This window comes from Bos grunniens, chromosome 8 (assembly GCF_055505025.1).
Source record: "Bos grunniens cultivar Pamir isolate PY7600 chromosome 8, Bosgru_T2T1.0, whole genome shotgun sequence".
Classification (NCBI taxonomy): Eukaryota; Metazoa; Chordata; class Mammalia; order Artiodactyla; family Bovidae; genus Bos; species Bos grunniens.
Window position 1 is genome coordinate 10,364,899 of NC_141172.1, and position 16,870 is coordinate 10,381,768.

The 16,870-nt window shown below is 37.8% G+C and overlaps 1 long non-coding RNA gene across 6 annotated transcripts in view; it reads left to right on the top strand.

Moving 5' to 3' along the window:
• Window positions 1-16,870, top strand: part of LOC147366665 (uncharacterized) — a 312,135-nt gene that overhangs the window by 65,382 nt on the left and 229,883 nt on the right. Inside the window, exon 3 of one of the 6 annotated variants that reach the window (XR_015169449.1) lies at window positions 305-2,903. The exons of the other annotated variants lie outside the window; for them this stretch is intronic. This is a non-coding gene — a long non-coding RNA (uncharacterized LOC147366665). Of the gene's footprint in view, window positions 1-304; window positions 2,904-16,870 lie in introns of those variants that run through there. 6 annotated transcript variants of the gene reach the window in all.

Sequence of the window (16,870 nt, forward strand, 5' to 3'; positions counted from 1 at the left end):
CTATCATTTTGCCTTTTCATACTATTCATAGGGTTTTTAAGGCAAGAATACTGAAGTGGTTTGCCATTCCTTTCTCCAGTGGACCACATTCTGTCATGGGAAATAGATGGGGAAACAGTGGAAACAGTGTCAGACTTTATTTTTCTGGGCTCCAAAATCACTACAGATGGTGACTGCAGCCATGAAATTAAAAGACGCTTACTCCTGGGAAGGAAAGTTATGACCAACCTAGATAGCATATTGAAAAGCAGAGACATTACTTTGCAAACAAAGGTCCATCTAGTTGAATCTGTGTTTTTTCCAGTGGTCATATATGGATGTGAGAGTTGGACTGTGAAGAAAGCTGAGAGCCGAAGAATTGATGCTTTGGAACTGTGGTGTTGGAGAAGACTCTTGAGAGTCCCCTGGACTGCAAGGAGATCCAACCAGTCCATTCTAAAGGAGACCAGCCCTGGGTGTTCTTTGGAAGGAATGATGCTAAAGCTGAAACTCCAGTACTTTGGCCACCTCATGTGAAGAGTTGACTCATTGGAAAAGACTCTGATGTTGTGAGGGATTGGGGGCAGGAGGAAAAGGGGATGGCAAAGAATGAGATGGCTGGATGGCATCACTGACTGGGTGGCCGTGGGTTTGAGTGAACTCTGGGAGTTGGTGAATGACAGGGAGGCCTGGCTTGCTGCAATTCATGGTGTTGCAGAGTCGGACACGACTGAGTGACTGAACTGAACTGATATGTGCTTAGTCGTGTCTGACTCTTGCAACCCCATAGACTGTAGCCCACCAGGCTCTCTGTCCATGGGGTTCTCCAGGCAAGAATACTGGAGTGAGTTGCCATTTCCTTGTCCAGGGCATCTTCCTGACTGGGGTTTGAACCTGGGACTCCTGCATTGCAAGTGTATTGTATTTCAATACATAAGTAAAAGCCATTTGCTGTTTTCTACAGGATCTGGGAAATGCAGTAGTGGGAAAGCCAGTTCTTGTTTAGGTCCTAAACAGTCTTGGGTTTAATTTCTCATTGATTTGACTTCCTTATCTCATCAGGGTGACATTTTGTCTTGAAAGAGTAGTTAATCTGTGTCAAGCAAATTGATAATAGGTGTCTTTATAGAATAGAACATAAATAGATTAATCATTATTTGGAGAAGAGACAGCCTAGAATATCTTTGATCAGTGCATTCTCTTTGCCTTAGGACAATTATTTAAGAAACAGAATCAATTTTGGATGGTAGTTTTTGATAAGTATAGTGTCAAAATAGCAGGATGGCTTTATATCACTTTATGTATTATAAATTATATAATTCATATAGTTATAATGAACTAGAATTGCCTTATCAGCCAGAGAACTTCTCCCCTTATCAATATTATTGGAGCACATTCTTTAGTATCCACATGTAAAGATTCTTTTAATTACCCAAATTATCGGCATTGTCACATCCAGTCTTATAGCTTATGTTTCATTAATTACATTTTAAATTGGCAATTTCCACACTGATTCAGGAGTCAGTATAACCCTATCATCATTGTATTTACAAGTCATATTTTAATGAGTTTTTTTATGGGAAGATAGTTTCTTATGGACAGTCCCATATGTGTACAGAGACCTTGTGGTCTTCTAATGAAAGATTAAATTAAAAGGAGATATGAAAGTGTGAAGTGTTGTCTAAAGCTCACTCAATCACCCCTCTCTCCCATAATCTAAGAATCTTGTGGACTGAATATTATGTTTATTTGAAAAATTCTTTGGCCCTTTATTCTGAATAGTCTATTTTTTATTTGCTGTATTAAATATCACCATGAAATCAATAATAAATATAACAAAGAATATTAGCAAAGCAAGGCATGCAGTACCCCATCTGTCTTGAAAAATGCTTACTTGTCAATTTTTGCTGACTCACGTTTTAATGGATCACCCTGTGCTATGGAAGCAATTAATATTCTATGGAAGTAGCTAATGTTTTATGGTGTGACATCTGCAAAAAGGAATCCTACTTTCTTTGCACAGAAGCTTAGAGATGAGTATTGTACAGATTAAATGAATCCTACTTTCTCTGCGCAGAAACAAAGAGATGAGTATTACACAAATTTTCACAGCAAAAAGTAATGTTAAATTTAAAGTTTCAGTAACTATTGTAAAAGCCTGTGTCATTGACATTTCTGAGTAAAATGGTAGGTTGTTTTTTCCTCTATGATTAGTACTGAGAACGTGCTTTTTACATGTGTGTGAGTTTTGCTGTAAAAAGAATGTATTGTCCAAAGAGTACCATGAGCTAATGTGTTCTTACTACCAATTTCGCCTTTGCGCCCAGCCACGTCCCCTTTAAGAAAACCAATGTAACAGTGAGTCTGAAAATAGATGAATTAAGAAATCCATCTATTAGAATTAAATTAAGAAATTAAGAAATAAATTTATGAAATGCGTTATGAGGTAATCTAGAGGACTTACAACCTAAATTGATTCATAAAATTTACTTTCCACAAATTTTCCATACACTCAGGCATGCTACCAGATGACACAGGACTAAAAGTAATAAAGGATACAATTCTAGTGAAAGGAATTGAAGGCATACCTAAATGTAAAGAGACAGCCTGACTGACATTGAGACCAGGAAAATTATTTATATGAAAATGTCTTCCCACTAGTTTGCCATTGTAAAATTGATGTCAGTATAAAATTACATCTGTAACATGCTTTTCAAGAAAACACATGCGAAGATAGAAAAAATAAGTTTTCTGCTTTATTAATAATGTTAATAGAATATGTCCTTTTTTGTGTGTGAACATTAGTTTTTGTGGGAATATTATGGACCCAGATAAATGTGATTCTCACTACATGGTAATTAGACAGTTGTTATTAGAAATATTATTCATAATAAGAGATAAAATAAAATTTAAAATGTATTTTATGATGTGATTTTTTATTTTAATTGGATTCTTTCTAAAACTTGGTATATTAAGTAGGATTTTTTAAATCATCCACATTTTAATGATCAGCGAACTGAAACTCACAGATCTTAAAGGACTTGCCATGCGATCCACAGTTTATAATCGTTAAGGTCTTTCCTTTGCAATATACTGTTGGCAGTTTGGAGGAATAAAATATGAAGATAAATGTGGTTGTAAGTTAACTGACCATCTTCATTCTGGGACAGGAGAATCATTAATCAGGTGTCATCTTAAAAGAACATTAGTTATTTAAGTGAGAAACAATTTTTAAATTTAATGGTCCCTGTTCACAATCTGCAATTACAATCTAATTAGTATATGCCAGGTATTACTTTCTTCATTACTAGCTTTTGTTGTTTTTGCCTAGAAATGTACTTTTCGCATCGTATAGCTGGGCTGTAGAAAATAACATGGGCATCATTTAAGATTTCAATCTTTATAACTTTTCTTTTCTCAGTTAAAACCTGACTTTCTTTTTGGTTATTGTTTTTCTTAATATAGAATCAAAGTACATTTATATTTGAAAATTTAAAAATGAAGAAAAACTAACAGTAAGTTAAAAATAAATGCCTTCATTTACTACAAACCATTCAGAGGTAACCACTGAAATGCTCTGTTTGTCATCTGGTAATGTCTTTTAGGGAAAGTGCTTTATTTTTTTTTAACCAAAAACTGGATCTTTACATATTAACTTATTGGACATCTTTTTTCTCTCAGTTAATTTATTGTCAAACATTTTCCAATCAATTAATATACTTTAGCTCAGTTAGTTATAAGGGCTCAAAGGCTGGTTATACCATGGAAATTCAAGCAAAAACTATATGTAATAAGCTTTATGTACGTGAAAGAAAGGAACAAAGGAAAAGACAGATATCATGTGTTTATGTAGAGATATAGAGTGTAGATACAGAGAGTCCCTTGGACTGCAAGGAGATCCAACCAGTCCATTCTAAAGGAGATCAGTCCTGGGTGTTCATTGGAAGGACTGATGTTGAAGCTGAAACTCCAGTACTTTGGCCACCTGATGCAAAGAGCTGACTCATTTGAAAAGACCCTGATGCTGGGAAAGATTGAGGGCAGGAGGAGAAAGGGACGACAGAGGATGAGATGGTTGGATGGCCTCACTGACACAATGGACATGGGTTTGGGTAGACTCTGAGAGTTGGTGATGGACAGGGAGGCCTGGCGTGCTGCGATTCATGGGGTAGCAAAGAGTCGGACATGACTGAGCGACTGAACTGAACTGAACTGATAGAGTGTAGAGGACATAGTTTTACTTCCCAACTCAGCAAGGGAATTTTTGAGCCTTCAGAGTTTTCTCATTATGTTTGTAATGTGTCTAATTATATTGAAGCTACAATCTCTCTTATTGTACCCTATCACACGTAGCTACAGTGAGCAGCTGATGCTTTTAGCATTTTACCTAAATACCTCCTTGCTCAAGGTCATGAATTCATTAAGTATATTTTCTATCCTCCTAGTTATTATAGGTAATACATTGAAACAAATTTTTGCCTCTATATAACATGCTTTGTCATTTTCTAGCTTCCTATAATGGTTTCCTCATTATTCTTCATTCTCCTTTGACAAGTTTGTTAATTTCCACTCAGCCCCAAAGGCATAGCTACATGGCTTTATTTCTTTTTATTATGAATTTCTGTATAATTAACCGTTTCTACAAGAATGCTGCATGACAAACACCAAGTTTTAGTAATATTTAATAAAATTATATTTTTTCCCTCATCTGATTCTAGGTTCTTTGAATTTTCATGTAAGTTTTAGCAGCTTGCTGGTTTCAACAAAAAGCCTTGTAATTTTGGTGTGTGTGTGTGTGTGTGTTTGTAGTATTTTGATTGGGATTGCATTGCATTGGATTGCATTGCATCTATTGACTAATTTAGCAAGAACTGATACCTTAACAATATTGAGTCTTCTCATTCATTAAAATGGTATGATTTTCCATTTATTTGGTCTTCCTTAATTTCTCTCAGTAATGTGGTAATGTATAGTTTTCAGAGCAGGGTTCTTGCTGTCATCTTTTGTTAAAATTTGTGTTTTGGAGATGCTATTAATATTATAGGTGGTATTTAAAAATTTCATTTTAAATTGTTATCTGATAATCTATAGAAATGCAGTTAATTTTGTTTGTTCATTTTTGTCTAGCATCAGTGGAAAATTCACTTATTAGCTTAGTAATTTTCTTCTTAGAATCTGTAAAAAGTTTTTATTTACATGGCAATGTAATCTATGAATTAAGATATTACTTCTTTCTGATCTTTATTAAAGAGTATATTAAAAGACGCTTACTCCTTGGAAGGAAAGTTATGACCAACCTAGACAGCATATTAAAAAGCAGAGACATTACTTTGCCAACAGAGGGCTGTCTAGTCAAGGCTATTGTTTTTCCAGTGGTCACGTATGGATGTGAGAGTTGGACTGTGAAGAAAGCAGAGCGCCAAAGAATTGATGCTTCTGAACTGTGGTGTTGGAGAAGACTCTTGAGAGTCCCTTGGACTGCAAGAAGATCCAACCAGTCCATCCTAAAGGAGATCAGCCCTGGGTGTTCATTGAAAGGACTGATGCTGAAGCTGAAACTCCAATACTTTGGCCACCTCATGCGAAGTTGAGGTGGCCAACTTTTTCAGTGAGTTGACTCATTGAAAAAGACCCTGATGGTGGTAGGGATTGAGGGCAGGAGAAGGGGACGACAGAGGATGAGATGGCTGGATGGCATCACTGACTTGATAGACGTGAGTCTGAGTGAACTCCGGGGGTTGGTGATGGACAGGGAGGCCTGGTGTGCTGCAATTCATGGGGTCGCAAAGAGTCGGACACGACTGAGCGACTGAACTGAATTGATAATGATACATACATGGATATAGTTTTCAGAATTCTCTGAGTTTTCACAAACTCCCATATTTCCTACTAATATAATATGATTGTTCTCTGGGATTTGTAATCTTTCTGAATTTAGGAAAATGGAAGCAGGGCATAAGTGGATTTATATTCCTTTGGCACCTGGCAGGCATAGAAGAACAGTTAGATGATTTTCTGATTGACACAATCCCTAGTTTTCTGGGTCAGAAGCACAGAGAGTGTGAAAGAACAAATATTTTCCTGCCTATATTTTTAGGTTGTCTTTTTATTTTCCCATAAATTGAAGCCAGTGTATGTCATTTGCTGAATTCCAAATTGTTTTTCTAAGCCTAGCCCCATAAGCCTTGCAGTTGTTGTCAATCCCTCCAAGATTATAGTGTGAGACTGTCTGATAGTTATGGTTTTCTTTGTGGTTTGGGGCATTTATCTTTTTCTGTCTTTGAGTATTTTGGTGAGAACCTGAAAGGAGGTTGCTGAGTCGGTTTCCAGAATGAACTGGAAATGCTACTACATTTTATTGGAAACTAAATTCCCAAGGCCAATTAATTCATCAATATGTTTTAATCCATTTATGTTTTAGGATGAGACAATATTACCTTTTGCATAAGAAATTTTAGTCCTAAAAATTTCCCTATTGTTAAAGGACTAAGCACTTTGTCGGAGGCCCAGGGCAGGCAGCCCCCAAATATGCCTCATTGGCATATTGATTATTTCAAATGAAAGTTACTTAAGAAACAGCAAATGCAAGACCCTACTCTTGGTCTCCCTGAAAGCAGGAAATAAATCTGTCACGTGCAAGGTGCCATCTGCATATATAAAGGTCGATAGATAATCTTATCTTCAGAGATGGGGAGTTTGGGCCAAGAAGCCTGATTAAAACGCCCTTGTTATTCTTTAATTTACTACCCCAAGCCAAACCCTGTTTAGATTCCTCACTAATTAAGCATTCAAAGCCCAAGTTTTTTTATTCTGTCAATTCCTCATAAATGTATTTTTTCTTGGCCTAAAAAGTATAAAAGCTGCCTCCTTTGTCCACTTATTAGGTCCCTTTTCCAAGACGTCCATGCATATGAATTAAAATTTGTATCTTTTTCTCCTATTAATCTGCCTTATGTCAACTTTATTAGTAGTCAAGCCACAAGAACTCATGAACTGTAGAGATGGAAATTTCTCCCTGCCTGACAGCCTTTAGCTTATTATTTGTTATAATTGTGCTTCTTATAGAAAGCACTTCCATGGTCTCATATGAGCTGAGGTTTGAATTACCCATATATTGCATAAGAGTCTGCCATAAATGATAGCTTTAGCGTGTTTTGAGGGTGGAGTTTTTGGCCCTTTGAAGTCAGAAGGTCATCCATCAGACACTCGTACAGGTCTGGTTGAATGTTTCATGGTCTCAGCTGATCTGAACTGGGTAAGAACTAGCTCTAAGTTCCTGAAAAACAATTTAAGCAACTGTTACTATAGTAAACCATATGTTGGAGGTATTATATCTAAGTAAGCTAGTGGGCCACGCTGAAGACCTTCTGTGTTCTCCATGACCTAGATGGACCATGGGATCCTCTAGGCAAGAATACTGGAATTGGTTGTCATTTCCTTCTCCAGGGGATCTTCCTCACCCAGTGATTGAATCCGTGTATCCTGCATCTCTTGCAAGGGCAGGCAGTTTCTTTACCACTGCGCCACCTGGGAAGCCCCAAGCTAGTGGAAGTTTAGTTTAAAATCAATTAAAAACAAGCAACTAAAAACAACAACAACAAAAATAAAAAACCCCAAGCAACTAAAAGCAGGCAAGGCAAGTTAGATACAGGGGACCCAAGCAGATTAGCCCTCAGTTTCAGCACCACTACCTCTGAGCGGTCTTCCTTGACAGTCCTATTTCAAATTAGGAAATTTTCTTTTTCCCTCTTTCCCCCCTCTTTCTTTCCTCTTATGTGGCCTTGTTTTTCTTTGCAGCAATATTACTACCTGTATTTTTGCCCATTTATTGATAGATTGATTGCCTGTTTATGCACTAGGAGTTTATACACTTACTGTTTTACACAATAAGTTCTATGAGAACAAGAAGTTTATTTTGTTCACTGTGCAGACCTCACACCTAGAACAGTGCCTGGCACTTCACAGGCAGTAGGTAATTAAAAAAAAAAAAAAAGTTAACTAAATGAATGATGCATTCCTTGATCTTTCTAACTAGGCAGCGTCCTCATTTCCACATCTCACAGAATTTATTACAATTAGAAAATACACACTAATATTAATCTCTCTCTCTCTCTTATATATATGTATATGTATGTATATGCATAACCATAGACTTCTCGGTGGCACTAGTGGTAAAGAACCCACCTGTCAATGCCGGAGCCATGAGTCTTGGATTCGATCCCTGGATTGGGAAGATCCCCTGGAGGAGGGCATGGCAACCTACACTAGTATTCTTGCCTGGAGAATCCTATGGACAGAGGAGCCTGGCAGAATATGGTTCATAGGGTTGCAAAGAGCCAGACAGCACTGAAGTGACTTAGCATGCACAAATGTGTGTGTGCATGCACACGCACACACACACACACACACACACACACACACTCTTTCTCTCTTCCTCCATTCTGTGTAATAGAGACTTCAAGTAAGTGGTTTAAGCAAGAGGGAAGCTTATTTCTCCTGCATGTAATAGTGCGTAGGTAGGCTGGCAGAGCCTCTCTGATCCTGGAGGCCATCTAGGGATACAACACCTTCTATCTTATTACTCGACCATCAGGGTCATAGCCCTCCTGCACACATACAGGTAATCATCACGTACACAAGCCTGCCAGCTGAAAGGAGGCAATTTCCTGTTATAGTGTGACAATTATCAGCAGCAAGGAAGTCTGGGAAATACAGTGTTTATTCTGCTCATATAAAAACTCACTTATCAGAAGGTGAAAGAAATGATATTGGAGGACAAGCAGCAGGCCCTGCTGCAATCCTTTTGTGTAATAATTTAATGGTTGTTCCTCTTTCCCACCGAACTCTTGAACACTGGTGATTTTTCTTTCCTTTTTACCCTTGGGCTCTAGAACAGTGCCATCATGTAGTACTTACTCAATGACTGTAGAGTTAAATGATTATTTTATCACTCACTATCTATGTAGGTAAATAATTGTTTTTATTGATGACACAGTTCTCAGTCAGCCATGCCCATCTGTCACTAGGGGCACTTTTTCAGGAGGAGGAAGGTAAAAAGGTTATTCTGTTACTCTAGGTGGGAGAAGAGGGAAGTTCAAGGTAGGGAAGTGTTGATGAGGACGAGGCAGGAAGAGTTGAGGAATTTTAAATTTTTTCAAGAGGAGGAACCCAGAGGTGGGAACTGTCTAAGAAAATCAGGGTGGTCCTTTGGGGGTAGTCCCTAGGTACTCTTACAGGGAAGAAGTGGGAGAGACACCCAGGTGTGTTTCTGGGGACCCTCGAGCTGCCTGGGTCTTGTGGTCTCTCCTTCCATTCCCTGAGACGCTCAGGTTCTTCATAAAATCACCATTCTGCTGAACATAGTTTCTGTTATAATTGTCTCTTTCAAACAAACAGAAAATCCTGACACATCCCTCAGAGAAGAGTCTTGAAACTTGTTTTTGGATTTATAGATAGCTAAGTTTACAATGTAAATATTTTATAAGCAAACATTTCTGGAATGTTGAAAGAAACATGGATTTCTGATGGAAGTTAGGCTTAAACTAATAGGAAAAGTATTTCTTGATTTAAAACTTGTAGGTACACTAAAAGTTAAAAAATGAATGACATTGAGTATTATAAATATTTTCTATTAAAAATAAAATTCTTGGTGAAAAAACTCATTTTCTATAACATTAATCACATAAATATCCTACATAAAGAAGTCACATTTGAAAGTTATTAAAAGGGAACAGAGTTTTTAACCTCTAAATTTATCTCTTTGACATAGGATTATTTTAGGTGATTATTTTTAAGAAACAGCATTTGTTGTTGTTCAATCACTAAGTCATGTCTGACTCTTTGCAAGCCCATAGACTGCAGCACACCAGGCTTCCCTGTCCTCAACTGTCTCTCAGAGTTTGCTCACTCATGTCCATTGAGTTGATGATGCCATCCAACCATCTCATCCTCTGTCATCCCCTTCTCCTCCTGTGCTCAATTCTTCCCAGCATCAGAATCTTTTCCAATAAGTTGGCTCTTCGCTGCAGAGGACCAAAGTATTGGAGCTTCAGCATCAGTCCTTCCAATGAATATTTAGGGTTGAAATTTCCTTTAGGATTGACTGGTTTGATCTCCTTGCTGTCCAGGGGATTCTTAAGAGTCTGCTCCAGCACACAATTTGATAGCATTAATTCTTCAGCACTCAGCCTTCTTTATGGTCCAACTCTCACATCTGTACATGACTACTGGAAAAACTGTAGCTTTGATTAGGCAGACCTTTGTCAGCAAGGCGATGTCTCTGCTTTTTAACACACTGTCTAGGTTTGTCATAGCTTTTATTCCAAGGAGAAAACATGTTTTAATTTCATGGCTGCAATCACCATCCACAGTGACTTTGGAGCCCAAGGGGGGAAAAAATCTGTCACTGTTTCCACTTTCCCCCCATCCTTTTGCCATGAAGTGATGCGACCAGATGCCATGATCTTAGTTTTTTGAATGAATTTTAAGCCACCTTTTTACTGGCTTAGGAAACAGTATGCATGTGTGCCAAGTTGCTTGAGTCATGTCCAGCTCTTTGCAGCTGTATAGACTGTAGCCGCCAACCTCCTCTGTCCATGGGATTCTCTAGGAAAAAATACTGGAGTGGGTGGCCATGCCCTCCTCCAGAGGATCTTCCCAACGCAGCGATCAAACCTGAATTTCTTAATATGTATCCTGCATGGGCAGGCGGGTTCTTTACCACTGGTGCCACTTGGGAAGCCCTAAGAAACAGCAGACATAGTCAAAGCTCTGCAAACGGAGTAGAAGTTGTCCTTTTGTAAGACATGTTTATATTTATAAGGAAAATCTCCATTTTTAAGGATGTCTCTCTCTCTGTACTAAGAAGGAAGAGGATGATGACTAAAATCTGTAGAAACTCTTACAAAGGGGAAGGCAACAACCTAAATTTTCGTGACAATCTTACTCATGGTTTAGGCCCCCATCAAGAAAAGACTTATTTTTTCTTTAACTGGAGATGATATTTTAAGGTGGTGGCTTGGTTCTTTTCAAGGGGTTCCTCAGTCTTCTGGCTATTTCCCGTGTGTACAAGAAATTTACACATCATTAAACTTCTGTTTATTTTTATTTCAGGGAGGATTCGGCCAAGAACCTAGAAAGGTAGAGGGAAAACTAATTTTCCTCACCTACATTATGAAAAATAATTTTTCTTTGAGGACTTTACATACCTAAAATAATAATATTAATAACAGGAGTGAGCAATGATCCTTAAAAGGAATAAAGCAAACAAAACAAGAAAAAACAGAGTCTTCTGAAAAGGCTGATATTAACTTGAACAGGAAAAAAAATGACAAAGACAAAGGGCATTTTAACTATCAAGCCTTTATCATGTTATTATCATAGTAAGATTTGGTTGGCTTTGCCTGAGGTGAAAGCAATTTTGCATCTTACTTTGAGTCTCATGTTAAAAAACTGCAATGTGAAAAGGTCACTTTCACAACAAATCATACCAAGGATGAAAAGTGAACAATAACGCTGTCTTATTTTGCTGAAGTTGTCTGAAGTAGCAAAATTTGTGACTAAATGTGTAGGTGGCCATGTCAGTATAGTATCAATATTTGAATCTAGAAATCTTGAAAAAAGAAAAGTACATTCTGTTTAAGTTGAAGTATATTTAACCAAATTCTAATACATCACAAGATCCATTTATATGCTTCTTCCCTTACTTAATTTCATTCTTATTTTATGAGTTAAAAATGAGTCATGTTGAGAATGGAGTTGTGGACACAGCGTGGGAAGGAGAGGGTGGGATGAACTGAGAAAGTAGCATTGCATATGTATATTACCATATAGAGACAGCTGGTGGGAAGCTGCGATAGAGCACAGTGTTAGAGCTATAGGGCTCTATGATGATCTAGAGGGGTGGGATTGGGACTGGGTGTTGGGAGGGAGGCTTGAGAGGGAGGGAATACACACACACACACACACACACACACACACATATAGTTATGGCCAATTCATGTTGTTATATGGCAGAAACCAACACAGCATTGTAAAGCAATTTTCCTCCAATTAAAAAAAAATCAGTCTGAGACAGAAGGGCCTTGTGTGATAGGCTAAATAACTGGGACATTTTTTGAAAGGAAATGTGTGTGCTTAGTTGCTTAGTCATGTCCCTCCAGGCTCTTCTGTCCATGGCGATTCTCCAAACAAGAATACTGGAGTGGGTTGCCATGCCCTTTTCCAGGGGATCTTCCCGACCCAGGGATTAAATCCAGGTCTCCCACATTGCAGGCAGATTCTTTACCTTCTGAGCCACCAGGAAAGCTCATGAAAAGAGATGGTGGGCCATTTAAGAGTACAGGGGAGTGAAATAGTGAGAGCTTGTCTTCAAAAAGATTTCTTTGTGACAATAAAGAAGACCAATAAGAGGCAGCCAGGTGGTAGGGAGGGAGATTTGTAGCAGGGGATTGACATTTGAAATCAGGTGTTCTTTTTCTCTATTTTAATGTATTTACTAAACTGCTGGGTAATGTTTGACCTTCTCCTCTTCCTACATTTCCTCCTCCTTGTTCTTTTGTCTTCAAATTGCAGTTACCTTTCTGAGAGGAATGATTTTTACTTAAAATCTTTGCTGTCCTAGTGACAGACCTCCCAGAGGTCAGGACTGACCCTAAGGAGAGATTTGAGTCCCTGCAACCATGCTGAGTTCAACATTATTATTCTTCACTGACAACTGGAGCCTTGCATTGGCTTAAACTCCTTGGGCTGTACTCCTTCTTATGGAGGAAGAGTTTGATTATATAGACGGGTGGAATGGGGGAGTGTTAGGAGGGAGGCTCCAGAGGGAGGGGATATGTTTATACATCTGGCTATTTCATGATGTCGTAGAGCAGAAACTAATACAACATTGTAAAGCAATTACATACATATATAAATATATATATATATATATTTTTTAAAGCTTTAAAAAAGGAAAGGTTTTTTTTTTCTACAAAGAGTTTTCAGGTTCCTGCTTACAGATGCTCAATTTGCCAGACCTGCCCAGATACGTCTGAACTTCAGGAAATGGTGTAGCGCAAGGCTTTCTCAGGGGTCCTAAGACCTGTAAATAGGCTTCTGACAGGCCTATCTTATCAGTTTGCTAAACATGCTGGAACCTGTCTGAGTCCCACCAGTGAGCAGGAGTGTCTCAAACTGAATTCTGTGTTCTTTACAGCATAGTAAATGCTATTTACAGCAAATATGGCAAAAATAAAAAAGCCAAATTGAGTATCTTTGTATCAAATTTAGTATCTGTTGATCAGTTTCACCAAAATAATCTTCAGAAGAACATTGTTGGGTATGCATATTTCTTATGATAACATGTCTTCCCATCCTATTTCAAAGCCAATAAAATAGTCGGACACATGACATGAGTGAGAGAGACAGGGTTGGAAAGCAGCTTTGTGGTCACTGAAATGGAAGGTAACAGGATTTTGTTACCGCAAGAATAAGAGGGAGAGGTATGTGAAAAGATACAGAGATAAGTGACAACCAGAGGGACTGAGGAGCAGAAGAGGAAACCCCATCTGGAATTCAAAATCAATACGAGGTTTCTGGGGGGATAGAAACATAACGGAACAACATACTTGTGACTTTGTCTTCAACAAATTACAGAAAAAAGAAACCCAAACCCAAGAAGGTAAAGATCATTTAGTTGAAACATATTTATTACATCTGACTGCTTTTACAGAACTCTATAGTGTTTTGTTACTATTGAAAGTAATCCCCTGCATGATACCATAGTGAATATAAGAGACACTGTTGTTTTATGCATCATCATTTTTTTAAACAAATTCTGTCAATTAAATAAGGCAAGCTAGTAATTTTGATTTCAGAAATGGTAAAATATTAAAAGTATTGATACTGAAAACTTGGCCTCTGTGTACCAGTGCCCAGTCGAATCTTGAAGACAAGAGTTTTGGGTAGAGTAGAATAGTTTTATTGCTTTTCCAGACAAAGGGAGACACAGCAGGTTCATGCCCTCAAAAACTTTGTGTCCCCACCTGAGAGGATTTGGTGAGGAGTTTTACAGCAAGGGTTGGGGTTGCTGATAAGATTAAGCTCTGTGCAGGGGCTGCATTCCTTTAATCTGGTTTCAGGTAATCTCTCTTTTTAAAAAATTTTTAAAAATTTATTTTAATTAGAGGCTAATTAATTTACAATATTGTGGTGGTTTTTGCCATACATTCACATGAATCAGCCATGAGTGTACATGTGTTCCCCATCCTGAACCCCGCTCCCACCTCCCTCCCCATCCCATCCCTCAGGGTCGTCCCAGTGCACAAGCCCTGAGCGTCCTGTCTCATGCATTGAACTGGACTGGTGATCTATTTCACATGTGATAATATACAATGCTATTCTCTCAAATCATCCCACCCTCGCCTTCTCCCACAGAGTTCAAAAGTCTGTTCTTTCCATCTGTGTCTCTTTTGCTGTCTTGCATATAGGGCCATCATTATCATCTTTCTAAATTCCTTATATATGCATTAATATACTGTATTGATGTTTTTCTTTCTGATTTACTTCACTCTGTATAATAGGCTCCAGTTTCATCCACCTCATTAGAACTGATTCAAATGTAAATTCAAAAAAAGAATTTTTAATAGCTGAGTAATATTCCATTGTGTATATGTACTCGGGTAATCTCTTGATGAGCTTCTCTGGTTCCTTTAACCTGGCCTCAGGAGGTCTTCTCTAGAATGTAGAATGCTGACATCTTCCATTTATTGGGGATTTTAGGTCTGTAAGGAGCTCAAAGATAATGTTATGTGTATCCCCTGAGGCAGAACCAGAACCTTGCCAAAGTTGTACTCTTGTTTCTTGGCTGCCCCTCCCTTGTCTCTGTATCCCTTCCCTTCCCTGATTAACAACTATCTGGATCCACTCTTTGGAAATTCAGGAAGGTCATAGAGGCTGGAGTCTATTTCCCACAAACAAAAAACAGGGGATAAAATCACAGCTTTGACTATATGCACCCTTGTCGGCAAAGTGATGTCTGTACTTTTTAATATGCTGTCTGGGTTTGTCATAGCTTTCCTTCCAAAGAGGAAGCATCTTTTACTTTCATGGCTGCAGTCACCATCCACAGTGATTCTGGAACCCAAGAAAATAAAATCTGTTACTGCCTCCACTTTTTCCCCTTCTACTCGCCATGAGTGATGAGATGGGATGTCATAATCTTAGTTTTTTTTTGTTTTTTTTTTAATTTTTCAGCACTTTATTTTTTTTTTTATTTGATAAATTTAACGCCTTTTATTGCCATACCTCATTTTACTGTGCTTTGCTTTAGTGAACTTTATAGATACATTTTTTTTTTCCTTGTTAATTTTCTGTTTAGTTGATCTATCCATAAGTGTGAGTGGGGTATTAAAGTCTCCCACTATTATTGTGTTATTGTTAATTTCTCCTTTCATACTTGTTAGAATTTGTCTTACATACTGTGGTGCTCCCATGTTGGGTGGATATATATTATATAATTGTGATTTTTTCCAGTAGTCATGTATGGATGTGAAGGTTGGACCATAAACAAGGCTGACCACAGAGGAATTGATGCTTTTGAATTGTGGTATTGTAGAAGACTCTTGAGAGTCTTTTGGATAGCAAGGAGGTCAAACTAGTCAATCCTAAAGGAAATCAACCCTGAATATTAATTGGAAGGACTGTTGCTGAACCTTAAGCTCCAGTACTTTGGCTACCTTATGTGAAGAATTGTCTCGCTGGAAAAGACCCTGATTCTGGAAAAGATTGAGGGCAAAAAAGATGGGGCTGGTAGTGTATGAGATGGTTAGATAGCGTCACTAACTCAATAGACATGAATTTGAACAAACTCTGTGTCGTAGTGGAGTTTAGGGAAGACTGGCATGCTACAGTCCATGGGATCACAAAGAGCTGCACATGACTTAGTGACTGAACAACAATGATAGGTTCCCACCTTCCACATGGAATCATTATTATAGTAGGGCAGAGAAATGGAGAGGTATCACTTGCTATCATTCTAAAGCTTGTAAAAGGAAAATGAATCACATTAAAAACCCCATGAACAAAAATATGAGATCTATATTATTGTTTGTAAGAAGGGTAAAATGTCATATCTCTAGAGGAAATAATTAAGTTCAGAAGTTGAAAATTTAAAGCAAACGAAAAGAAGGCATGAAATGTTCCTGGATGGCCATAAACTATTAAATTTGTTTACAGCACTGTATAGAAAATGAGGAAAATTTGATTTGAAAGTTGGTGTAACTGGAGAAACCAGTGGGGACTTTGTTATTAAAGTGTGTTTTTATTTCAGGAACAAAGTTGTATTGCCAACTACATACTGCTATATTTTATTTGTGTGCTCTTTTACTTATAAGTGACATTATTAATGTGTCTGTGTGTAAAATTTGAAATAAATATATTAGGAAAACCAAAAAAAACAAAAAACAAAAAAAAAACTAAATTCAAAATGGATTAAAGACCTAAGTGAAAGACCAGAAACTATAAAGATCCTGGAAGAAAACATAGACAGAAAACCCTGGGACACAAATCATAGCAATATTTTTGGGGGTCTATCTCCTAGTGCAAAGGAAATGAAATAAAAATAAACAAATGAGACCTCATTAGACTTAAAAAGTTCTGCATAGCAAAGGAAACCCTCAAAAAAAAAACAAAAAACAAAAACAAAAAACAGGGGATAAGAAAAGGCTTCCATGCCCAGGAGCCCCACAGAGTCCTGCTCGATTTCAGTATGAATCTCAGAGGAATTGAATCTCAAGACCTATCTTCCACTTGTAGATCTGCTATGTTAGATCTATACCATCTGCAATGATTTTGGGGCCCAAGAAAATAAAGTCTGTCACTGTTTCCATTGTTTCCCCATCTATTTGCC